General features: G+C 33.8%; 1 long non-coding RNA gene across 4 annotated transcripts in view; it reads right to left on the bottom strand.

The window, feature by feature from the left end:
• The window catches only part of LOC129532553 (uncharacterized), a 171,768-nt gene that overhangs the window by 13,399 nt on the left and 131,576 nt on the right, over window positions 1–26,793 (bottom strand). For all 4 annotated transcript variants that reach the window (XR_010132709.1, XR_010132708.1, XR_008678314.2 and 1 more), the window contains one exon: window positions 490–726. This is a non-coding gene — a long non-coding RNA (uncharacterized lncRNA). The remainder of the gene's footprint in view (window positions 1–489; window positions 727–26,793) is intronic.

Below are 26,793 nucleotides of genomic sequence, written 5' to 3'. Positions count from 1 at the left end.
TGACCATTAAGGGAATAAGGTGATACATTTGCCTCTAAATTTTCAATTATCCTCTTTTTTTTTTTTGCTTTCTTTTTTAATTTCTGGCATAATTTAACTGTAAAACCCTCATTATACGTTTTTCCTACTGCATCTGAATGCCTGAAACTAAAAGTGTAATCTATAGAAAGTGTAATCCTATAGAAAAAAACATGCATTCCACTTGGAATATCAGTAAAATTTGTTACAGGATAAACCAAATAATCTCTAATAGCATGTAAGGATTTAAGTTTATCATGACATAGCTAACATTCAGTTACGTTCCCTGTGGAAGTTATTGATTAGGAAATCTTAATTATCTTGCATACATAAACGGAAAAGAAACAGGCAAAGAAGACAGGGGAAAGAGATTTTATGATGGCAGAGGACAGAATTCTTGATCTGTAATCTTAGGAAAGCTGTCTAGGCTGTCACCTGGTTTTGAGGAAAAACCACTCTTGTTAGTTTTACCTTGAGGTCTTCAGTGGGTTTACAGTCCCAAGATTCTGAAGGGGTTCTGTTAGATTGACAAAAGTGGATCTAAGCCTCGAGGCCCTTAAGTTATACTGCCACGTGGGTAGAACTTGGTATGGTCTCTTCCAACAAACTTCGAAAGCAGTCTTTTTGTGGTGTAATTTCCAAAGACCCAATCTTCAGGTTCTAGGTTGTACATGGTTAGATTGTTGTTGGGTCATGAAGGGCTTTTACCTGGTGAAAATATAATTGGGCAACATGCTTTAAAGCCTGGCAATATTGAGTCATGTCACAATTCATGAATGTGAGATACATGAAGTTCTATTATTAGGGGCATAGGCCTTCCAATGACTATTTGTAAGGGGTCAATTAATGTTCCCCAGTGGGATTGGATCTGATTGCCATCAATTGGTAATACCTTTGGCCAATTTAATTTATTCATTTAGATCCCTGGATGCCATTGTGTTTGAAATACTTGACTATTTTGCAGCTCATCCAGTAAAATGAGCACCTCTATCACTGGAAATTTCTCCAGGAATATTCCATAAGCAAGCATATTTTCTCACAAAATAATTATGTATTTAACCAGAGTGATAATCCAAATAATTCAAAGGCAAATACAGTAAGTAACATAGTTTTAGGGGAAAAAAATTAACTTTTTAATAGAGAAGACTTTTTTTTTCTTAAGTGATAAAAAATCAAATAATGACAACATTAAGTGCAAGATATCTTGGTAAAATACTAAATCTTTGTTTCCTAGGCCAGTTTCTCAAAAGGTAAAGGAAAACCTTCCACAATTTCATATTAAGAGCAGTTCAATACCCTAAGAAAATCTTTTTTGTTAACAGAGAGGACCAAATTCTAGTTTTACATGAGTGTACTTTTGATATTAATCTTAAAGTTTTAGAAATACTTACTAATAATTGCCTTCTAAAGTTGATCACATGTAAAGTTTCTTTTACAATATTCATCTTTCATAAACTTCCATAATCTTCTTTTATCCTTTTGGTTATCTGTCTTTCATTTTTGCTTTTCCTCATTTTGAAATAACCATTATACTCTAGGACAAAAATTACTATTTTTTCCCTTAAAAAACACATCTTTGATTTAAGCTTCACTTACCAAAATCATGTCTTCTGTTTCTCATCTAAGAAGTTGTTTCCTTTTTTATTTCTAGTTTTAATTACCATATATTAATTAGAATCTTAATTCTTAGCAATAATGAGTCAGGATTTTGTAGATTAATGAACTTTTATAATTTCTGGAATTATGTGTTTCCTCAAAGTGTAAGTTTTCATGTTTATTAACAATCCCAAATATATTCAGTTTCTCTATACCATATTAAAAACAATGTGGCAGAAATGCAGAAACATAAACCCGTTCAGCAATTAATGTTTTGGCATTATATTTGTAAATAATCTAGATGCTTAATGAATATCTATCATTTAATTTAACTTAGTAGACCTCCAATGGTGTAAGTTTCCAAAGAGATTTGTAAGGCTATTTTTAAGTACACGTGTCATAACCCAAAACAAAGCATGACACCCAAGTTATTTCCTTGCTAACTACTTTTACTGCATATGCATCTTATATAGTCATCACAAAAGTAATCAACCTAAAGAGCTAGAAACAAGATTTTTTTCATGTTTTGTTGCTGTCCTTGATATATATGAAATAATGGATATTATACTTCAGCTTGCACATTTGTTCTTAACTTGAAATTATAGTTTTATTATTTTAAACATCTAATAAAGATACAACTTATTGGTCTGCATCATACTTAATGCTGACAACTCTGATGACATGCCTGCTTGCATTACACCAACAATATTTTTATTGATCAAAGATCACCTAAGTCATGTGAACTTAAAAAGAATTTGGGTTAGTAATTATTTTTCTGAAAGAACAATTAGTGTATCTATTTTTAAAGCCAATTAAATAAAGCTCTTTAACAATGTACTTTGACAATATAATAAGATTTTTGAAATCACACATAAACACCATACATTCAGACATAGACAGACATATTAAAAAAAATGTGTCCAGTACAACACTACAAAACTTACTAATTGATGAAAACATCCAGATTGGATCTGATAAGTAGACTCAGTCGTGAAAAGCTGGAGAACCTAACACACAAAATTGGGAAGCTCTAATATGAGAGAGAACTCATCCATAACCCTAATTGCTGTAAGAGATTAATGGACACAATGATCCCCGGAGGTTACCTTTGCTTGGTCACTTGATGCTCCTAGGGTTGATGGAGGTCTACTTTGGATCTAAATACTGACACACCAAACTGTTACAAGACTTTAGATAAACAAATTTAGCAGAGTTTATGTGATCCCAGAATGATTCATGAATTAGGTAGAAGCTTGAACCAGCTGAAATTCAGAGCTCTCGACCCACTAATGTTAGCAGGTCGTATTTATAGATAGAAAAAGAAAGAAACACACAAAAACAGCTTGATTGATTACAGCTGGGCCCTTTCCTTATATGGACATGGTCTCATAAGTTGGGAGCCTGCGATTGGCAGAAGTTTGGCTGCTGTGATTGGCTTAGGCCCAGCTAGTTGTTCAAAGAATGTGCTCCTTGGTTAGCGTGGAGTTTGTTTGCATACTATGTTAGGTTACAGTTTGATATGCAGGCAATGAAAATACAAAAGCAGGCTTAGGCCAAATTTAGTGTAATTTAACAATGGTGAATCAAAAGCAATATAATATCCCTGAGTATCAGTAAAAAGTGCTTAATAAAAAATAGTCATGATTACGGGGAACATATTACCTACAAATTGTTATTGTAATGTTGCAAATTTGGCCAGCACAAAGCTGGACAAAACCTGGCAACTGAGAAGATTCAATGTGACCTAGAGATGGCCAATATTATTTTTGGTGTGTGTGTATGTGTTTTAATCTTATCATGTAAAAACAATTAACATGAGATTTGGCCTCTTAACAGATTTTAATTGTGCAGTACAATATGGTTATCTATAGGCATGATGTTGTACAGAGGATTCTTATAACTTAGTCAGCTAGAGTAATTGAAATTTTATACCCATTGATTAGTAAATATCCCTTTGTCCCTCCTCCAGCCCCTGGTAACCACCATTCTATTCTTTGCATCTAAGAGTTTGACTATTTTAGGTAACTTATATAAGTGGGGTAATAACGTATTTTTCCTTCTGTGACTGGCTTGACTAAACATAGCAATAATAGTAGACTTCAAGATCTCACTTTCAATAATAGGTAGAACAAAGAGACAGAAGATTATCTAAAAAACAGTAGACTTGAATAACTATAGATCACAGGTACCTAGCAGACCTATTCAAAACATTCAAGCCAACAACGGCGAAATATATATTCTCCAAGATAAATCACATATTAAGTTGCAAAACAAGTCTTAACAAATGTAAGAAGGTTGAAACATACCGAGTATCTTCTAATCACAATGGAATAAAACTAAAAACCAACAGCAGAAGAAAAACTGAAGAATTCACAAATATGTGGAAATTATACAACATATATTTGAACAATCTCTGTGTCAAAGAAGAAATCAAAAGGGAAATCATAAAATATTTTAAGAAACAAAAATTAAAACTCAATATGTTAAAACTTATGGGATGCAGCAAAAGCAGTACTAAGCATAACAATTTTGGCAATAAATATCTATACTAAAATGAAGAAATATTTCAAATAAACAACCTAACTTTGTATCTCAAGGAAGGAGAAAAAGAGAACAAACTAAATGCAAAGCTATCAGAAGGAATCAAATAATAAAGATGGGGGCATAAATAAATAAAATAGAGACTACAGAAACAATAGGAAAAATCAACAAAACTCATAATTAAGAGTCAATTTTTAAAATAAATAAAATTGACGAAACTTTAGCTAGACTAAAAAAGAGAGAAGACTCAAATGAATAAAATCAGACATGAAAGAGGAGGCATTACAGTTAGTGCCACAGAAATAGAGAGGATCTTGAGAGACAAATATGAATAATTATCTAACAACAAAAACTAGAAAATCTAGAAGAAATGAACAAATTCCTAGAATTCGACGACCTAGAAAGGCTAAATCATGGAGAAATAGAAAGTCTGAAGAGGCTTATAATGAGTATGGAGATTGAATCAGTAATGAAAAACATCCCAATAAGTAAAAATCTAAGATCAGATGGCTTTACTGGTAAATTCTGTCAAACATTTAAAAAAGAAATAATGTCATACCCTCTCAATTTTTTTCAAAAACATAAAGAGAAAGAAACATTTCCACATTCATTTTAGGAGGCCAGGACCACCCTGATACCAAAACCAGACAAAGACACCAGAACATAAAATTACAGGCCAATAATCCTGATGAACATAGATGCAAAAATCCAACAAAGTACTAGCAACCAAATTCATCAGTACATTAAAAGGATCTTACATAACGTCCAGCAATAATGTCCAGGCATGTTTTGTCCCTAAGATGCAAATGTGGTTCAACATAACCAAATGTATAAATGTGATATACAGCATTAACAGATTGCCTCAATAGATGCAGAAAAAACATTTAAAATTATTAACAAGCATTAATAATTTTAATGCTTATTAAAATTAAGCATTTGACAAAAACTCCCAACACATTAGGAATATGGGAAAATTACCTCAACATAATAAAGGCTTTATATGAAAAGCCCATAACTAACATTATATTTAACATACTTAACATTCATCATAGTTTGTGAAAAATCTTTCAGTTTTTACCGCTAAAAACTGAAAGCTTTTTCAGTAAGACCAGGAATAAGGCAAGGATGTCCACTTTTCCACTTCTATTAAACATGGTATTGGACATTCTGATCTGTGAATTAGGAAAAAGACATAAAAGTCATCCAAATCAGAAAGCAGAAAATAAAATTGTCCCTGTTTACAGATGACATGATCTTATATGTATTATAATAGAGCATAATTAAAAGGAAAATAAGAAAACAATTTTATTTATAATAGCACTAAGAAGAATAAAATACTTGGGAATAAACTTAACTAAAAAAGTGAAAGACTTTTACACCGAAAACTACAAAACATTGATGAAAAAAGTTACAGAAGACACACAAAAAATGGAAAGACATTTTATGTTCATGGATTGGAAGACTTAATACTGTTAAAATAACCATACTGCCCAAAGCCACATATGGATTCAATGCAATTTTTATCAAAATTCTATTGGCTTTTTTTACAGAAATAGAAAAAACAATTCTAAATTTTACATGGAACCAAAAAAGACAGCAAATAGAGGCAGCATACTTCCTGATTTCAAAATATAAAACAAAGATATAGGAATTAAAACAGCACAGCACTGGCATGAAGATAGACATACTGATCAATGGAAAAGAATAGAAAGCCTAGAAATAAAACCATGCAAAATAATAAATTTTCTACTTGAAGATCTGATATCATTGATCTAAAACTGGCATCATTTAATTATTTGCTATGTTCTGCTAATGGGCTATCACATAAGTAACCAACTCCTTATTGTGTACTTGACAAAAGGAAACTATGTTCTATCTTTTTTAAAATGCATAAAATTAATTTATCTAAATGAAAAATCATGCTTTACAGAGTGTAAGCAATAGTACTTTCAGCAGTTGCAACCCTTTGTCTTTTGGAATGGTCTTACTAAAACTACTACATTTCACAGAAGGTTGAATTATCAGCCTAGGAAAATGTCCTAAGCCAAAGGAAGTATCTGGGTAGCTACTGAAAATGCTTTTGCAGGCCAGGCGCAGTGGCTCACACCTGTAATCCCAACCCTTTGGGAGGCTGAGGAGGGTGGATCACTTGAGGTCAGGAGTTCAAGATCAGTCTGGCCAACATGGTGAAACCCCATTTCTACTAAAAATACAAAAATTAACTGGACGTGGTGGCGCATGCCTGTAATCTCAGCTACTTGGGAGGCTGAGACAGGAGAATCACTTGAATCCCGGAGATGAAGGCTGCAGTGAGCTGAGGTCACGCCACCGCACTCCAGCCTGGACAACAGAGTGAGACTGTCTCAAAAAATAAATAATAAATAATAATAATAATAAATAAAAAGAAAGAAAAAAAATCCCTTTGACAAATTATGACAGTGAGATAGGTCTGACATAGTTGACTCCATCATGCTTCTGACCTCCAAACCGTCCTTGGTCATTCCTGGGCATAGTAGGCCAAGCAAACTTTGGGAGGAATTTAGTTTATAGTTTAATCTTAAAACAAGGATGATAGTAGTGATTCCTAAAACCAAACTGAGTAGTTTCTGTAATCCCTTACTGCTCAGGGGTTATGTGGCCAGAGGTCACAAGATGTGTGACCATTCTAACTGCTTCTATAAATAACATCATTATTGTAGAATCTAAGATTGTTTTCTTGAGATGTTTTCCAGAGTGAATCCACCTGGACTTCTGACTCATGACTCAATTGATCTTGTGGCCCCATCTAGAATTATAAACCATTTCGATTAATTATGAAATGGCATATAACAAAAAATTCCATTGGGTAGGTAGTCTAGACCACTAGTTCAAGCTATTTTACTGTTTGTATGTTTTTTCCCTTAAATACTTTTCAAATTCTATGATATCTGTTGGTTTAGCAAGTATTTATTTGCTTATAGTGTAATGAAAAATCCAATGTGTTCACAGATGCATTTTCTGATTAATATTTATAATATAATTTTAAGGAATACTTGATTTTGGACAATCTTAACTACATTCATCCTGTTTCCTTTTTTTAACTTTTAAAATTGTAAAGTTTTTCAATTAAAACAACACATTAAAATTATGCTTATGAAATATATATAGATAAAATGAAATTATCTGTGGGATTTATTATAAAGTAAATCAGGAGGGAAGTCATTAGGTATACAGATAAAGCTAGTGTCATTGATGAGTAAATGGGAGCCCATTAAATTATTCTCCCAAATTCTTTATATTTGAAATTTTTCAAAATAAGCAGCAACAAATAATTATAATCCTATTAGAAAGTAATTGTTTAGAAATATTTCTGACTTTTTCCCAAAGTTACCTATTTGAATCTTTTTATTATGTTACATGAGATCAAAGTGTTTTAAAAATTATACTTAGAGTCTGAGTGCAGTGTCTCACACCCGTAATCCCAGCATTTTGGGAGGCCTAGGCAGGCAGATCCCTTTAGCCCGCGAGTTTAAGGCCAACCTGGGCAACATGGCAAAACTCCATCTCTACAAAAAATAGAAAAAATTAGCTGTGTGTGGTGGTGTGTGCCTGCCTGTTGTTCTAGCTACTCAGGAGGTTGAGGTGGCAGGTATACATGAACCTGGGAAGTCGAGGCTGCAGTGAGCTGTGATTGCGCCACTGCACTGCAGCTTCGGTGACAGAGTAAGACTCTGTTTCAAAACAACAACAGAAATAACAAATATGTGTATAAATATACACATACATATTATAGTACTGAAAGGTTAGAAGTCACTTCCTGGCTACCAGGAATAGTTTTTATATTTTAATGCATCAGTTTTCTTTATGAGTATATTTCTTTCATTTTTTTCACCTAAGTTCAAGTTATGATATAAGAATGTAGCATCAGATATTAAGAAAAATAATATATCTCACTGGTACTAAGAAAGATTATTATGTATTATTGGGTATACCAAGTTAAGTACATTAGCCAAATATTTATGCCAAAGTAAATATTAAAAGAACAAAAACAAGCAAACCTAAATCATTTTTATTGTTTTATTTCTCCCTTATTAAATCTAAAGATAAAAGAATACATGTGTAGAGTAAGCAAAACTTTCTAATTACTCTCTTAAGCCCTAGCTGGGCCTGAGAATCAACTTGCTGTAAGATAGATTCACAGACAGAAACCATTCAAATTTATTTAATGAAAGTTTTAGATGATCTTGGAGCCTTGGTAAATAAGTAAACATTCAAAGCAGTAGCAAGAGCTATTTTTTTAAAATTCTAAGTTGACCAATGTGAAGTAATTTTTGTGTGTGTGTGTATGGGAATGCAACTAAAATATGTGGGGAGACCAACGAAGACAATTATTTAAAAAAAAAAGGTTGTACAGGAAGTTTCCAGTTTTAACCTCTATTCCTTTATGGTAAATATATATATATATATTTTCCTGTTTTCCTTTTTTTCTGAGACAAGTCTCTCTCTGTCACCCAGGGTGAAGTGCAGTGGTGTGATCTCAGCTCACTGCAACCTCCACCTCCCAGGTTCAAGAGATTCCCCTGTAGTAGAGATGGGGTTTATCCATGTTGGCCAGGCTGGTCTCCAACTCCTGACCTCAGGTGATCCACCTGCCTCAGCCTCTCAAAGTGCTGGGATTACAGGTGTGAGCCACTGCGTCAGACCGGTAACAATTTTTTCTTTTATCCTCCTGGCATAGAAAAGGGAGCTTTCATATGGAAATTTTATTTCTTATTTTAAAAGAAAGAGGATCAGAGTACTCTTCTTACATCTGCTGTTTTTCAAATGGCTTTAACTCAAAATAGTCAATTTGCTAGAGCAGCATATTTTCAGATGTCACGTTCTAATCTCCTTCACATGCCTTTAAAGATTTCGAAAGCCACATACCTGATCATTTATCTTTGTTTTGATTAAAGATTTAATTAAAATGTAACAAATACATAGCTCTCTCCCCATTCAATATGTTTTCTAGATATTCTCTAACTTGTTAGGTACAGGCCTTTTTAAGGTCTTATATTATCTTTGCTAATGTTCATTATGTATCAGAGAATGACTCATTAAGTTACTGTATTTTTGAATATACAGTTCACCTACATGCTGACATTAATTTTTAATTACAAGTTTTACAAATAAAACTGCTGTCCCCCTTCCTGGTTTTGTTTCTATTCTCTGAATGAATTTATTTTCCAGTTGAAATTCACAAGTTATATACACATTTTTATGACTTTTCTAAATATAAAACAAATTATATATCTAAAAACTTAAAACTCCTACAATGCAGAGAAACACCTAGAGATAACCTCAAGGGAAGAAACTATAAAGATAGAGGTAGTTTTGAATACAGAAATACTGTCTTAATTTTTAGAAAGTACAAAATTTAAAGTCACATGAAACGTGGGAAAACACATGATCATGAGCTTCTGTTCGTTTTTACGTCTTTCACATCACTATACTGTGAGCTCGTTGGCTACAGGAAATGTATCTTTATAACGAAAACAATGCTTTTTATCTACTTCTGCAAGTCTTATATCAGTCTATGTTCTGGACTATGTTTTCAAGGATATTTGTATAGCAAATGGCAAATAACATCCCCTCTGAGGGAAATGGCAGATGTGTTTCCACACCAGAATAATAAAGATAATGTCTCCTTCCAGGGAAAGGTCAGCTAAATTTGCTAGCGCCATGGTTAAAAGATTGGGAACGTCATGTTCTCTGGATTTCTCAACTGTGACACAAACACACCCAGGGTGCAGTATCCACCTATATCAAGACCTGCGGACTATGGAGTCAAGCCCCACTTGGGCTCCACAATGGAGTCCGCACAGAGCCTGCTCTTGCCAGTGCCCAAAATGGCCAGCCAGATCCCATGCTCACTTGCTCACTCTCTCCTTCCCATAAGAGGTTGAATGCAGCTGTTACAATCCCCTGTTGGAAGTCCAACCCAGGGGTAGAGAAAAATTCCTGCATCACCATGATATAGAGATAATGGAATGAAATGTGAAAGTCCCATTTGTCTTTTCCCAACAATTTCATTGCAGTTGTGCTTCAGGCACTTGGTTGATTACGGGGGATAAAATGAGAAACAATATAGCTATACCCATAAGGAGCGCATATTTTATTAAAGAAATAAGAATTAGGTACAGGAACAACAACAACAAAAACCTAGAGATTTAAATGTGCTATGAAAGGCACTGGTTGAATGTTGCCTAGAAATTGTTAATGTTGCTGAATAAAAAGTTACTTTAAATGGGTTGGGATAAGAATATTTCTCTGAGGTGGGGAGTTCTAAATTGAATCCTAAGGGATGAAAAAATCCACGTGAAGAAGCACGGAGAAGAATATTTTAGGCACAGGAAACACACAGGGTGACTATAGAAAATAAAAATGACAGTGTCACGAGATTAGGTTGGAGAGAGAAAAAGTGCAAAAAATATTGCAGCGTCTTGTAGACCAATCATGAATGATTGATTAATCTACCCAATTATTCAATTAATGTTTATTGAGAACCTATTATGTGCCAGGAACTATTCTAGGCATTTGGGAATATTCTCTATGGAGTTTACGTTTTACATGAGAGAAAACTGACAGTAAATGCAAAAGATAAGAACAACACTTAGTATATTGATAGGTGATCAATGCTTCGGAGAGAAATAAAACCATGAAGGGAAAGAGGGAGTAGCTCTATGAAGAATGACTTATAATTTTTATTATGATCTAAGTAGATATTACAGAAAAGGTAAGAATAAAGGCTTGAACTGATTTGGGGGTAATGTTCTGTGTTACATTTTAAACATGCTAATGAAATTGCCCTTGCAAAATTATGACAGTAAGAGAAATCTGACAGAGTTGACCCTAGCTTGCTTCTGACCTCCAAGCTGTCCTTGGTTATTCCTATAAATAGGCCAAGCTAACTTTGGGAGAAATTTAGTTTATAGTTTAACTTTGAAACAACAATAATAATAATCCCTATCAAAAACTAATTCCCTCCCTCTTCCTGCAGCTGAAAGTGCTTTGTAAGACTGAAGAGACGTTATGAGATACATGCAGTTTCTATAGTTCCTTACTGCTCAGGGGCCATGTGGCCAGAGGTCACAAGATTTGTGACCTTCCCAATTGCTTTTATGGATAACATCACTACTGTAGAACCTAAGATTTTTTTGTGTGAGATATTTTTTAGAGTGACCTCACCCAGACTCCTGACTCAGGACTCAACTGATCCCGTGGCCACACCCAGAGGCAGATGCAAATGGTTTTCCACACCTCCATGATTTCATCTTCAACCAAGTAGCAGTACCCATTCCCTAGTCCCCTGCTTTCCAGAGTGTACATAAAAACTCCTAACTTTGGAGCCTTTGGGAAGACTGATTTGAGTAATAACTCCAGTTTTCCCTTGGGGACTGGCCTTGCATCAGTTAAATTCTTTCTCTACTACAACACTGTGATCTTAGTGGATTGATTTTGCCTGTGCAGTGAGCAGAAAGGACCTGGAAGATGATTACATTAAGTTGAAATTATTCTTGGATACCAACTGAAAATTAGCTGGCTATAGTGAAAATTTAATTATAAGTTATGGAAATTTTCAAGATCTTTTCACTGTTTTATAAAAGAATAGCCTGGTAGATGTTTGGAGTATTGACAGGAGTGGACTTTGAAGGAATGTGATCATGAAAGATTATTAATGCTGTTTGAGATTAAATATGTTGGCTTGGACAGTGGTGGCAATAGAGTTGGAGAAGAAACAGATTTTAAATATATTTTAGAAGAAGAAACTACTGAAGACACGATAGATTAGATATAAGGCATAAAAATAGGAAACATTGAAGAATGCTTTGGAAGTTTTTGGTTTGAAGAAATCAGTGTTTATTCAGGGCATGACTAAACTATTAGAAGGTGAAGAATAGTAAAGATATAGATTCTGTTTTGGGTGTAGTGTGGGAGGGAGCTAAAGTCAAGAGTTTCTCTTTAAAATTTACAAAATGACACATGAAAGTGAGTTGGTTAGTCAGCAAGTTACTGACAACAACTCTTTTTAAGCTCTTGTTTCGTGTCAGACACTGTTATAGTCTCTAAAGGACACAAGAAAACAAGGTAGAGAGGTTTCTTGACATCTCTAAGCCTCATATTCACTCTTCTGTAAAACTGGTGTCTACTAAATGAAGTTGTGAGGATTATATAAATAAATAACCATACTGTTCCATAGTAATTATATTTGCTAAAAGGTGACCACTGTAGAATAAAACTGAGAGTGCAAATTACAGTTGGAAGAATACATTTGATTGAAATTTGAATGTTAAGTAAGTAATTGTATGCAAACAGTTAAAGACAACTCTTCCTGCAAAATAAAATATTCTAAGGGTTTGAGGTTCACTGGGAAGAACCTGGGGTCCCATAAAACATATTTTAAAAAAATTAAAGTCTAAATCTATGATTTATTACTTAGCAAGTGGCGGTTAATCGGCTTGGCTCAAACATGCTGTTTTCTACCTTTGCTTTAATTTCCTCAAGTAAGTGCATTAAATTTCCCACACTAAGATATTAGAAAATAAAGTTAATCTACACTCCTAAGGAGAATGAAATTAATTTAGTCACCAAAATTTAGTAATGTTGTTTCAGTGCTGTCAGATTCTATTTTGAAATCTGTCAAATTTTCATGCATCAGTGATCAAAAGTGACCCCTCCAGTTTGATTTCTCTAATATACAGGTAAATTTATTGACTGTTTTTCTTTAAAATGTCTTTTTTTCTCTTCTTTTATGTTTTGTTGTTGTTTTCCAGTGAACAATTTACTATTTTAAACACACTTGCTGTTACCAATGTTGAAAGCAAAAATTATGGCTTCAACTACTTTTTATTTTTCAGTGATAGGTTTATATATTTTCATTTAGAGAAAAAGAAGTTGCCTGTTATTGCCTACCATTGAAAAGCAGAATATGAGTCTAGATTTAACAACTGTATAAATCTACAAAGGATCATTCTTTTTGGTGACACCATTAGTTAAGTTGATAGGTTGGCTATCATGACTCATTTTCCATTCGTTGAGTGGGTTGAGGATTTCTTTTTGGAAAAACACTAAAAAGGGAATATTTTAAAAATGTGATTTTCTTCATATTTTTCCTGATTGATTGCACAGCTTTTTCTCTGTGGCTTCCTCCTCATCCAACATGTTTCAGCTTTAACAGCATCTTTTTAAGAGAGGCTTTCACTAATCACTCTGCAGAATTAGCTCTCTTTATACTGTGCTTTATCCGTATACCTTGTTTATTCCCTCAACAACACTCATCAAAATTTCTAATTATGTCCTTATTTTTTTATCTACTTCACTTTATTATAATTTCTACAAGGTCAGAGACCATTCCTGCTTTATGCGCTTACTTAAAACATTTATAATTTTGCATAGGAATCTTTTCGGCTAGCTCTTAGCTCCTGTCAGTCCAGTGCTGTGGTGACCAGGTCCTCATAGGCTTGCACCAACTTCATAAAAGCACCTCATCTGGGGCCCATATCCATCACTTTCCTTCTTATTATGTAATTTTCTTATGCACCTGAGAGAGATGTGCCCAGTAAACCCACTTAGCCCTTACGCACACAGAACTTCAAACTGTGGAGAAGTCAATGCCTGTGAATTTCTGGATCAATGGGGAATAAGAGCAAAGGACAAATGCTTGTCCCTTTAATTTTCTGACTAGACAGTTTTGAAATATATGTCACAAAGCTCCTCAGAAGTCCTGAAGAACTGAACATGAATTGCTATAATCTGTGGCCAACTTGATAATGCATTCATCTATTAACCTTTTCTTCTTCATCTCATTTTCCTTTTCCTTCAACCTCACTCCCTGGTATAACATTACCAAACAAACTAACTTCTTGCAAACCATTGTCTCAGGCTCAGTTTTTATGATACCCTAAGATAGGCTATTTCAATTTAAATTAATTAAAATAAAATTAAAATTAAAAATTAGTTTATCAACAAAATCAATGCACAAAAATTACTAGCATTCCTATACATTGACAACAGCCAAGTCAAGAGACAAATCAGGAATTCAATACCATTCACAATTAATACAGAAAGAAAGAAATACCCAGGAATATAGCTAACCAGGGAGATGAAAGATGTCTGCAAGGAGAGCTAAAAAACTGCTCAAAAAATCAAACGGAAAAACAAAAAAACAAATGGAAAAACATTCTATGCTCATGATAGGAAGAATCAATATTGTTAAAATGCCCAAACTGCTTAAAACAATTTGTAGATTCAATGCTATTCCTATCAAACAACCAATAAATTCCTCACAGAACTGGAAAAAAACCCCTATTTTAAAATTCATATGGAACAAAAATGAGCTGAATAACCAAGCCGATCCTAGGCAAAACGAACAAAGCTGGAGGCATCAGATTACCTGATTTCAAACTATACTGTAGAGCTACAGTAACCAAAACAGCATGGTACTGGTACAAAAACAGTCATATAGACTAATGGAACAGAACAGAGAGCCCAGAAATAAGGCCACACACCTAAAACCATCTGTTCTTTGACAAAGCTGACAAAAACAAGCAATGGGAAAAAGGATTCCCTATTCAACAAATGATGCTGGAATAACTGGCAAGCCATATGCAAAAGATTGAAACTGGACCCCTTCTTTATATCACAGACAAAAACTAACTCAAGATGGATTAAAGACTTAAATGTAAAACCCAAAACTATAAAAACTCTGGATGACAACCTAGGCAATACCATACTGGACATACAAATGAGTAAAAATTTCATGATGAACATTCCAGGAGCAATTACAACAAAAGCAAAAATTGACAAATGCAATCTAATTAAACTAAAGAGCTTCTGCGTAGCAAAAGAAACTATGAACAAATGGACAACTGACAGAATGGAAAAAATTTTTTGTAAACTAGCCTCTGATAACAGTCTAATATCCAGTATCCATTAGGAACTTAAACACATTAAGCAAAAGTTGACAAATGGGATCTAATTAAACTAAAGAGCTTCTGCATAGCAAAAGAAACTATGAACAGATGGACAACTGACAGAATGGAAGAAAATTTTTGTAAACTAGCCTCTGATAACAGTCTAATATCCAGTATCCATAAGGAACTTAAACACATTTGCAAGAAAAAAATCAAACAATCTCATTAAAAAATAGGCAATACAGCCAGGCACAGTGGCTTACACCTGTAATCCCAGTACTTTGGGAGGCCGAGGCGGGTGGATCACGAGATCAGGAGATCGAGACCATCCTGGCTAACACGGTGAAACCCCGTCTCCACTAAAAATACAAAAAATTAGCCGGGTGTGGTGGTGGGCGTCTGTAGTCCCAGCTACTCAGGAGGCTGAGGCAGGAGAATGGTGTGAATCTGGGAGGCGAAAGTTGCAGTGAGCGAGGTGGAGCCATTGCACTCCACCCTGGGTGACAGAGCAAGACTGTGTCTCAAAAAAAAAAAAAAAAAGTGGCAAAGGACATGAACAGAACAGACACTTTTCATAAAAAGACATACATGTGGGCAACAATCCTATTAAAAAATGCTCAACATCACTGATCATTAGCGAAATGCAAATCAAAATCACCATGAGATACCATCTCACACCAGTCAGTGTTTTATTTATTTATTAAAAAGTAAAACAATAATGTGTTGGTGAGGTTGCACAGAAAGAGGACACTTATAAACTGTTGGTGGAAGTGTAAATTATTTCAACTATTGTGGAGAACGGTGTGGTGATTCCTCTGATACCTAAAAACAGAACTATCATTCAACCCAGCAATCCTATTACTGGGTGTACATCCAAAGGAATAAAAATCATTCTTTTATAAAGACATATGCATGCATATGTTCATTGCAGCACTTTTTACAGTAACAAAGACATGGAATCACCCTAAATGTCCATCAATGGTGGACTGAATAAAGAAAATGTCATGCATATACACCATAGAATATGCAGCCATAACAAAGATAGATTATGTCCTTTGAAGCAATATGATTGAATCTATAGGCCATTATGCTTAGCAAACTAACACAGGAAAAGAAAACCAAATACTCATGGTCTCACTTATAAGTGGGAGCTAAAAGATGAGGACACATGGACACATAGAGGAGAACAACACACAGTGGGTACTTTCAGAGGGTAGAGGGTGGGAGGAGGGAGAGGATCTGGAAAAAAAAGTAATGGCTACGAGGCTTAATAAATGGGTGATGAAATAATCTGCACAACAAATCCTGATGGCCCAAGTGTATCTATGTAACAAACCTGCCTGCACATGTACCTCTGAAATTTATATATATATATATATATATATATATATATAATGATCAGTCTTACTAGCCACATTTTCTTTTTTTTTTTTTTTTTTTCCTCTTTGTTTGAGAGAGGGTCTCTCTTTCTCTCTGTTGCCCAGGCTGGATTGCAGTGGTGCCTCCACTCAGTGAATGCATCCTTGACCTCCTGGGCTCAAAGGAACCTCCCACCTCAATCTCCTGAGTAGCTGAGACCACAGGCACACATCACAACACCTGGCTAGTTTTTATTATTATTATTATTATTTTAAATTTTTTTGTAGAGATGAGGTCTCACTATGATGCCCAGGCTGGTCTCGAACTCCTGGGCTCAAGCAGTCCTCCCACCTTGGTCTCCCAGAATGCTGGGAATATAGGCATTTGTCACTGCACCCAGCCTCTCTAACTATGTTCCTAACACTCAATAGTCCCATCTGTCTAGAGACTACCACACTGGAAAATAAAAATTTAGAACATTTTCATAAAGGTGAAGAAGTTTATTGTATGACACTTACTAGTCCATGGACTAGTGCACCATGGAACCCCAGTAGACAAGTGAAGGCACATGTAGGTAGGAATTAATCCACCTTTCTTATCTAGAGAGATAATCAATAAGCCCGATGGTTTTGACAGGATTTTATTGACTCATCTGTTTCACTTATATCATATGCTTTAATTTCCAAGACTCACTAATTTCCAGAAGTTAACAAATGACTATGCCAATTGTGAGACTTATTGGAAGAAGATGTGATAATTTATAAAAGCAAAAATAGCATAAGAAAAAGTGATTATAGTTTTTTAAATTGAAAACAAATGTATTCACTAAAAATGTAGAAGAGATACACTAATTTTATATTAAATACATATTTTTAGATCAGTCCATAAAATGAGTTTGACAGTCAATCTTAAGGTATAATTTAAAATAAAATTCAAAGAAAAGAACAATTCAGGTTTAACCAAATAAATTGGGATGATTAATTAAACTAATTATTGGCATGACTTAAGTAATCAAACTCTTGTTTTTCTCAGAGGGTTATTTAAAGTATTTCTTGAAATTAAATTTCTGCTGAATAATTTTTGCTTTGAAAAAAATACTTTTTTTTTTCAAATAGTAATGTGGTGATGTCTCTAGTTGTATCACTTCAGGCATCAACATTTTAATTTGTACAAACTGGGATTTCATTTCTGTCTTGCTTGTCGATTCTTTGAAATATTCATTATATTTATTTATATTTACAAGACGGAAATTGTTTCTTGGCTATACCACCGAACTTTTTCTCCTCTAGAGTCACGAATATTTTCACTGGAGGCAGGCGGTTCACGAAGTCAAGAGATCGAAAGCATCCTGACCAACATGGTGAAACCCTGCTTCTACTAAAAATACAAAAATTAGCTGGGCATTGTGGCGTGCACCTGTAGTCCCAGATACTCAGGAGGCTGACGCAGGAGAATTGTTGGAGACTGCAGTGAGCCGAGATCGAGCCACTGCACTCCAGCCTGGCAACAGAGCAAGACTCCGTTGAAAAAAAAAAAAAAAGCACACAAAACTCCACTTCCTTTGTAGAAATGTAAGAGTATCAGCTTTATAAACATGCCATTTCTGATTTCTAGTGTGTTTTATTAAAGTTCCCAGTGAAGTCGAAGACAAGCATTCTCCCAGTGTTGACTGAATCTGAATTCTTGTAAAATTGTGACTACTTTTCTTTCTACAAAGCTGGAAATATATATTTAGATATTTAAAAATAAATGCTTATTAAGTAGAATCATTACATTAAAAATTTTATCATATATGTTAAAAGTAACTCTATGCACTAAATGATGATTAAATATGTACAAATGAATATTAATTTGTCTCTCTTCAACTTTATGAAAAATCTTCAAAATGATGATCAATGACTTATAGTTAACAAATAGTACAAGATCTAAACTTTCAGTATAATTGTATTTATATGTTAAATATCTTTCACAGTTAAAATGAATGCATGAAGCACCCCAAAAGAAAGCTACCAAAAAGAAATACCAGTGACCCATAAACATACAAAAGCATATCCAACTTACCAATTTTCAGCAACCAATTTAGAGGGATAAAAAAGGATGATACTATAAGTGTAAGTATAGATTGATTTATGAAAGAATATTTGACAAAAAATTCAAAACAAATTTAATGCCAAAACTTTTGACCAAGGCATACCATATGTATGTATTCTATGAAAAAAAGGGAAAATCACAGAAATACTTGTTTTAGAATATTTATTATATGATTGTTTATGATGGAGAAAAAAGTAATGAGCTGTAATTTGCTACTTTAAGGGTCTGAATTATATAAATAGATAAAATTTTTTTACACATGACTTTTATAGAGCCACAAAATTATGTTCTTATGAACCTAAAACTCTTCTAAAAAGTAAAGTCTCTTTAAGTAATATTCTTATATATATTTATAAATCTGTAGATATTCTTACAATATATTATTAGGTAATTAAATCTAATTATGAAAATTGTCATGATGCCAACAATATGAAATGGTAAATAGTTAAATAGAGAGGTAAAAGAGATTGTCATGGGCCAGGCGCAGTGGCTCACGCCTGTAATCCCAGCACTTTGGGAGGCCGAGGCGGGAAGATCATGAGGTCAGGAGTTTGAGACCAGCCTGGCCACCATGGTGAAATCCCGTCTCTACTAAAAATACAAAAATTAGCCATGCATGGTGGTGGGCCCCTATAATCCCAGCTACTCGGGAGGCTGAGGCAGGGTAATCGCTTGAACCTGGGAGGCAGAAGTTGCAATGAGCCAAGATCGTGCCATTGCACTCCAGCCTGGGCAACAAGAGCAAAGCTCCCTCTCAAAAACAAAAACAAACAAAAAAGATTGTCATGATGTAATAGTAAAGTACTTTATGGCATGCTGTAAGTGCTTTGAGTTGTCTCATTTAATCATTACTGTTCTTTGCGTACTGCGATTAATTACTGTTCTTTATGTAGTGCTATAAGTGCTTTTATATTTCCAAGACAGAGATTACTTGTTGGCTATACCACTGTCCTTTTTCTCCTTTCATTTCATTCTGTAAAACCCGCTTGAGTATTTCTTTCAAGACAGGTCTAGTAGTAATGAACTGCTTCAGCTTTTGTTTATCTGAGAAAGTCGTAATCTCTACCTTACTTTCAAATGATGATTTTGTTGAACGTAGGATATTCTTGATTGATGGTTTTATTATTTGCGCTTCGAACATGTTGGCCCACTACCTTCTGGCCTCCAAAGTTTCTGATAAAAAAATATGCTTATAATATTTTAAAGGATTTCTTGTATGTGACATGTCACTTCTCTCTTGCTGCCTTCAAGAATGTCTCTGTCTTTCAGAAGTTTGATTATAATGTGACTCGGTGTGTGTCTCTTTGAGTTCATGTTAGTTGGCATATGTTGCGTCTCTTGGATGTTTTTATTAATGTCTTTCATCAAATCTGGGAAGTTTTCAGTGTTTACATTTTCAGATAGTCTCTCTGTGCCTTTCTTTTTTCTATCTTCTCCTCCTAGCAATTCCACAATCCATATGTTAGTCAGCTTGATGGTGTCCCATAGGTTCTTTAGGATCTGTTTGATTTTCTTCAAATTGTTTTCTTCTTTCTGCTCCTCAGGCTCAATAATTTCCACTGACCTATCATAAAGTTCTGTATTTTGCTTTCTCAAATTTGCCTTTGAATTTCTCTAATTTTTCCTTGTAGTTACTGTACTTTTCAGATGCAAAATTTCCTTTCTTTTAGGTTTTTTCCTCTTTATTATTATGTCTGTTTCGTTCATATATTATTTTCTTAACTTTCTAAACATGTTTCTTTAGTACTTTGAGCATCTTTTAAAAGACTGCTTTAAAATATTTGCCTAATAGATATGCCAGCAGGTCCTTTTCATGAGCAGTTCTTGTCAGTTTATTTATTTATTTTTCTTTTGAATGGGCAGTACATTTCTTCTTCTTTGTCAGTCTTATTATTTATTTTGTTGAAGATTAGAAACATAAATCTGATCATTTGTAATTCTGAAAATCAGATTCTTCCATTACCCAGGGTAGGCTTTGGGGTTTTTTTGGTTATGACTTTTGTTTATTGTTTTTGTTTTTTGATTGTTGTGAGCTGTGCCTGTGCCAAGCATCAGCTTGAAGTGTAAACTTAAGGTCTTCCCAGTTCTTTTGAGCCTTGTGTTTCCCTGGCCATGTGTGGTCATTTCTAATTTTCCCTATATATAAACTTACTGTTTCATAGTCTAGCTTTTTTTTTTTTTTTTTTTTTTTTGGTGGAGTCTCACTTTGATGCCCAGGCTGGAGTGCAATGGCGCGACCTCGGCTCACTGCAACCTCCGCCTCCCAGGTGTAAGCGATTCTCCTGCCTCAGCCTCCCGAGTACCTGAGATTACAGGCACCCGCCACCACGCCAGGCTAATTTTTATATTTTTAGTAGAGATGGGGTTTCACCGTGTTAGCCAGGATGGTCTTGACCTCCTGACCTCGTGATCCACCCGCCTCGGCCTCCCAAAGTGCTGGGATTACAGGTGGGAGCCACTGCGCCCGGCCCATATTCTAGCTTTTAATGTCTGGCTCTCAAAATGAGAAAGAAAGAAAATTGAAGAGTAGGGAAAAAAGAATACAATCCCTTTAAATCTTCTGGAAGTCACTTCAGCTGGAGAAGAAGGAAGCTTGTAACAATGGGACAGGTACAGCAACAATGGCTGCTCACCTCTTTGTACCTCTGTGATTAGAAGCAACAATCAGTAATCAGAACGCAAACCCTGAATGTTTGACATTTAGAGCCCTTTTTGCCCACTCTGGCTGTGTGCTCCAGAAACATGTGTAGAGCTACCTGCCACAGGGCTGGAAGTGGGGAATGGGTAGCTACTACTGTGTGGAGATCTGAAATTGACAATAGTTCATTGTAATTTAACCTTCGGGCTATTTCCTGGAAGTTGGAAGCATTAGATAAATGCCTTCTATGACAAAAAAGTAACTTCTGCTGTCATTTGTCTATCTCAGTCATCTGTAACTATCTATCCATGTGTAGCAAGAGAGATGTTCTCACTTGACAATATGTTTTGGAAAACACTCCATATCACTACATAGATATATTTTCAATATCCTTTCATGTGTGTATAGTAACTCATTTATAAATGTGTTATTGTTATTTCAATCAATTCCTTAATGAATATTTGAATTATTTCTAATATATGCTATTACTAATAATGACACTAATAATGAAGAAATTTTGTGCATTTCAGTTAGTAGTTTTGCCTGAATATGTTTAGATTCCTATAAACAAGTCAAGGAGTAAGTAGATATGTGATTTGCTAAATAGTGTCGAATTTGCCTTCAAAAAATTTGCACAATTTTATATTACTGCCAATAGTATGCCATTTCTGTAAACATTTAAAAACTATTTTCTACTTAAGTTTTTGGTTTTTTGTAATATGATAGATGACAAATAGTCTTATTGTAGTGTTACGTATCTCCTTAAGAGTGAGATTAAGCACCTCTTTATATGTTCAGGGATGTTTGCATTTCTTTTCCTATATATTGAATTTATATATTTTTACCTATCATATCGTTGGTATATATCTTTTTTTATTTTGTAGGAGCTCTTTCTATATTAGGGACATTAACATTTGTTTGTCATATAAGATTATTATAGTTTCCCTTTTTAGGATGATTTTGTCAATTATTTTATCTGCTATAATTTCTGATTTGCAAAGTTCTGCAGGTTATTACGCACAGATAATAATTCTTATATTTTTATGGGACTTTTAGAGAGCATGAAGTAGCTCTTTTTCTCTTATTTTTGACATAAATTCTGTTTTTTTAGATATGAAGATCATGGCTTATTTTTCTTTTATTTGCATTTGTCAAGTTTATCATTCCCAATGTTTCTCTAAAATTTACTTATTTACTGTTTTTCATTTTAAAAAATAGATGTAGGTCTCACTATGTTGCCCAGGGTAGTCTAGACCTCCTGGCCTCAAGCAATCCTGCCTCAGCACCCCAAGGTATGCGTATTATAGGCATGAAACACTGTGCTCAGCCATGCTTTTTTTTTTATTTTTAAACACCCAAAATAATTTAGTTTGATTTTTTTATCTTTTTATTTTTGCTGAATTTTACATTGTTAACAAATATTAAAAATTTGTATTTTAAAGGGAGAATTTGACGTATTTATATAGATAAGATAGATATTTGATCTCAATTTTGTCATAATGTTTAATTCCACTACATATGCAAAAAATTACTATGAGATTTATTTCTTTATCATTTTTATTTTGTTTTGGTATGTTTTTGGAATTTAGTAAGATTTCTTGGCTGCTTAAAATAAGAATAAATATGATTAGCAAACAACCTTTTACTCTATTTACCTTCTCTCACTCTATTAAAATATTATCACTAATATTATTTTAATTAGGGTATTTTCTTTGTTCTGTTTAGTGTGGTAAGTATAATTGAACTATTTAACTTTTTGGCATGAAATGAATTTTTTTTGCATCTATCTGACATACACCCTGCCTTTTTTATCAAATATCTGTCAGTTCTATACTCTTACACTGTCAGATCATTTGTATTTACATAATATCCTATTGCAGTTATCTCTATTTTTAATCTTAATTTTGTATTTATATATATTCAATGTGCACAAATGACCTGTTGCAAAATCTTCAATATCTTGTTTGTTTGAAGTTCTTTCTTTGTTTCTTAGGAACACTGCCTGAATACATTAATACAAGAGGATTTTGTTGTTGTTTTGTTTTGTTTTAGATGCTTTTAGTCTTTATTTTATGTACTAAAATTTCTTTTAGTTGGATAGAGAAAAATACTTGATTCATATTTTCTTTCTGTTTGTAACCAATATGTTTGGTATGCAATGTTACTCTTCAGAGTTTTGATGACAGCCTGATTTTTTTTTAATATAAGAAAATTGGTATTCATGCCTAGGTTCTCAGAAATCTTTTTCTTTGTGAAGTCTAATAGTGTTTCTATGATAGTTCTCAGTGTCAATAATTCTTATTCAGTTTTTCCACGTAAATAGTATGCTCTATCATTGAGAATATTTCTGAAATAAGATTCTCTTGACATAGGTCTATATATTTTTTAATTTATTTTTTGATTTTGGGGGGAAGATGGAGTACTTTTGTGGGAGCTCAAATTAAACATGTGCTGAATAACTTTATCTTCTGCTTATACCATTTTCTCTTGAAGTATTTTCATGCTTTTCTCTATATCTTGAACTTTTCAATATTTTTCTATTCTAGTCTCTATTTTTCTTACAGGGCTTTATGAAGTCTATATTTGCTCTGTGTTAATTCTAATTTAGCTTTCATTTCTGTATTTTTTGTTTCACCTACTTGCTTTGTCTAGTTATCAAGAAGAAATTTGGAAGACTTAAAATTATGCCATGGTTGTTATCTTCTTGGAACTGAACGTCTGGATTGCATGATAAAATACCTATTTTTAAAAAAAAACTAGTCTAATTTGTAAGAATACAATTTGGGTCTTTTAAAATCACTTTTGTGTGTGTGTGATATTATTATAAACCAGAATTATCTTTTGACTTACAGGAAAACTAAAAATACATGGACCTAAAATGTATTTCCAATTCCCCTAATTTTTATAGCAAAATAAGGAGTCACCCCAACAATGTGATGAGATAGACAATTATTAAAAATTTTTAGATTCTCATTAAAGAAAAAAAATGATGCTTTTTTTTTTTTTTTTTTGAGATGGAGTCTCACTTTGTTGCCCACGCTGGAGTGCAATGGTGAGATCTCACTTCACCGCAACCTCAGCCTTTCGTGTTCACAGCAATTCTTGTGCCTCAGCCTCCCGAGTAGCTGGGATAACAGGAGTGAGCCACCTCGGCCAGCTAATTTTGTACTTTCAGTACAGACAGGGTTTCATCATGTTGGCCTGGCTAGTCTCTAACTCGTGACCTCTGGTGATAGGCCCGACTCGGCCTCCCAGCGTGCTGGGATTAGAGGCGTGAGCCACCATACCCTGTCACAAATGCAATTTTCAGGTAGAACTAGGAACTCCCTCTCCTAGTTTTTCTTCTTTTGATTCTGCACATTTCCTCAATTCTTTCCTTTTCAGATAAATTAATATTAGCTAACTTAAATTGCCATGGACCATGAAAATACATACTTTCTTCCCACCCCTTCCCGCACCCCGCAAGTGGTAACTACCTTCCCTAATTTACTAAGGATAATAAAGTCACATTTACTAAGGATAATGAAGTCAGCATATTCTCAGCATATGTAATGAACAGAGTCTCAATCTTCTGGCCTTTAAAATCTGCCTATTTTAGTCGGCAAATAGCAAAACATTCAAGTACTAAATTTTCAGTTTGTTTCTAATGGCAATATACTTACATACTTAGAATTTACTTTGATGAAGTTTTTAGAGAATTGAAGTATCATTTTGTCATAAAGGAAAAATATGATTCAGCATCGGTAAAACTATTTTTCCACAATCCCTCTATAACTGACAATATTCCAGACAGACACAGATTTAGATAATTTGAGACAGGTGCAACAGTATGTGTATAATAAATCTGTTCTATACAGACAATGATGTGGATCAGATGGGCCAGGTGTCAAGAACATAACAGCCAGACAGGTTTGGAACAGAAGACAGGTTTGGAGCTGATACTCTTTGAACAGGTGCAGGATATCTACAAATATAAAAAATATCCATCTATTGAATGGAACATGTCCAGTTGGAATCAGTACTGATTCGTAACAGATGAAAATCCAGCAAACACCTGTTAGGTTTTTAGAAGAGAAAATATGTTGGTGGTGTTAACTAGGTTGTCAAATAATTATAAAAAGCTATTATAAGACAACTGAAATTTAATTTTAATTTTCCTTTAATGCATCACCATACTGAACTACTTCCCCTAGAGATACGGGTGATATGAACTTGCCATCAGCAAAGCAACTTCTCCACAGGAGACACTGGAGGACATCATTTAACATAAATTGGAACTTCACATTTATGGGCAATACCATAAATTGCTTCACCAAATACAACTGAATTGGCTGACTTAACTACATTCTTATAATTGCTATTCAATTCAATGATAGAATTGATTTATCTGGTAATGTACTAGCTCACAGAAGGTTGCAAATTGGATGTCAGATTTTCATTTTAAATCAAATGTGTTGTTTGTTTATGGTCAAATAACTTATCAACACAACCAAAATAAATAAAGACAAAAACAAAATAAACAACTAAAATAACTCACACACATATAGAGATATCAGTCTGAGGTTATTATATGTCAGTTCTTGTCTAAAAATTGGAACAAAAGTATGCTTATGCTTGAAAGTACTCTAAAATATTTCCAGTTGTAGAAATTGGTATTTAATTTGAAGATAAAAATAAATGCTTTATATTTATCATTATATATTGTAATGCCTCAGTGTTACATGCATATGATTTACAAAAGAAAATATATAATAGCTACCAATAAAAAACCCTTAACATTGTGTATAATTCACTTGAAAGATGAAAAATCAAGCTTCCCCCTAAAAAATTATATGACAAGTACATATGCAAATGTGTCTGAAATGATACTAATTCATTTCCAAATAATTTAATTTAAATTTTGCAAACATTTTGAGGATGTTATAACAGCAATATAGATGAATTTGGAATCTTTATTCTAAAACTAAAATTGAGACCATAACCTTTTCAGAGCAATATCAAATATTTATATTTAAAAATACTTACCAGGCAAAAGTGTGCCCACACCTAAAATGGACAAAGTGATTAAATATGCACACACTTGTCATTCATGTCAGTTTGTAATAGATGTCTAAAATATCATTTCTTTAGCATACATAGTCTTCAAATCTCTGAAAAAAAAGTGAATCACAAGGCCAACCAATTTAAGTGAGTATAATTCTTGCAAACAATTAAGAGTACATCTACCGAAGCAGTGTTTAGCATCTGAGTTATCTCTGCTGTCATTTCTTTTCCTTAAGTTAATTATTTTATAAGTTAGAAAATGAATATCAGAAACTTTACATGAAGACAGTCACAGAAATTTAGCATAGTCCTAGGTTAAGTAGCCAAAACATCTCATCACAGTCCATTGCTATTAGAAGGTCCAGAATGAACCCAAGTACAAGATAATAAATTAACAACTATATATAGGCATAAAATTGGTGCTATTTGTAGTGTCCTCTCTGTACACACTTTCAAATGTATAATTTATTTTTAATATGCTTAAAAATATATGCATTTTTGAAGGAAGCATATAATAATCCCTAATAAATACACTGAATGTTCTTTGAGACCTATGGCGTTCCTTTATTTTAAATC

Source organism: Gorilla gorilla, chromosome 2, assembly GCF_029281585.2.
Source record: "Gorilla gorilla gorilla isolate KB3781 chromosome 2, NHGRI_mGorGor1-v2.1_pri, whole genome shotgun sequence".
NCBI classification, from domain to species: domain Eukaryota; kingdom Metazoa; phylum Chordata; class Mammalia; order Primates; family Hominidae; genus Gorilla; species Gorilla gorilla.
This window is presented reverse-complemented; position numbering and strand designations above follow the sequence as displayed.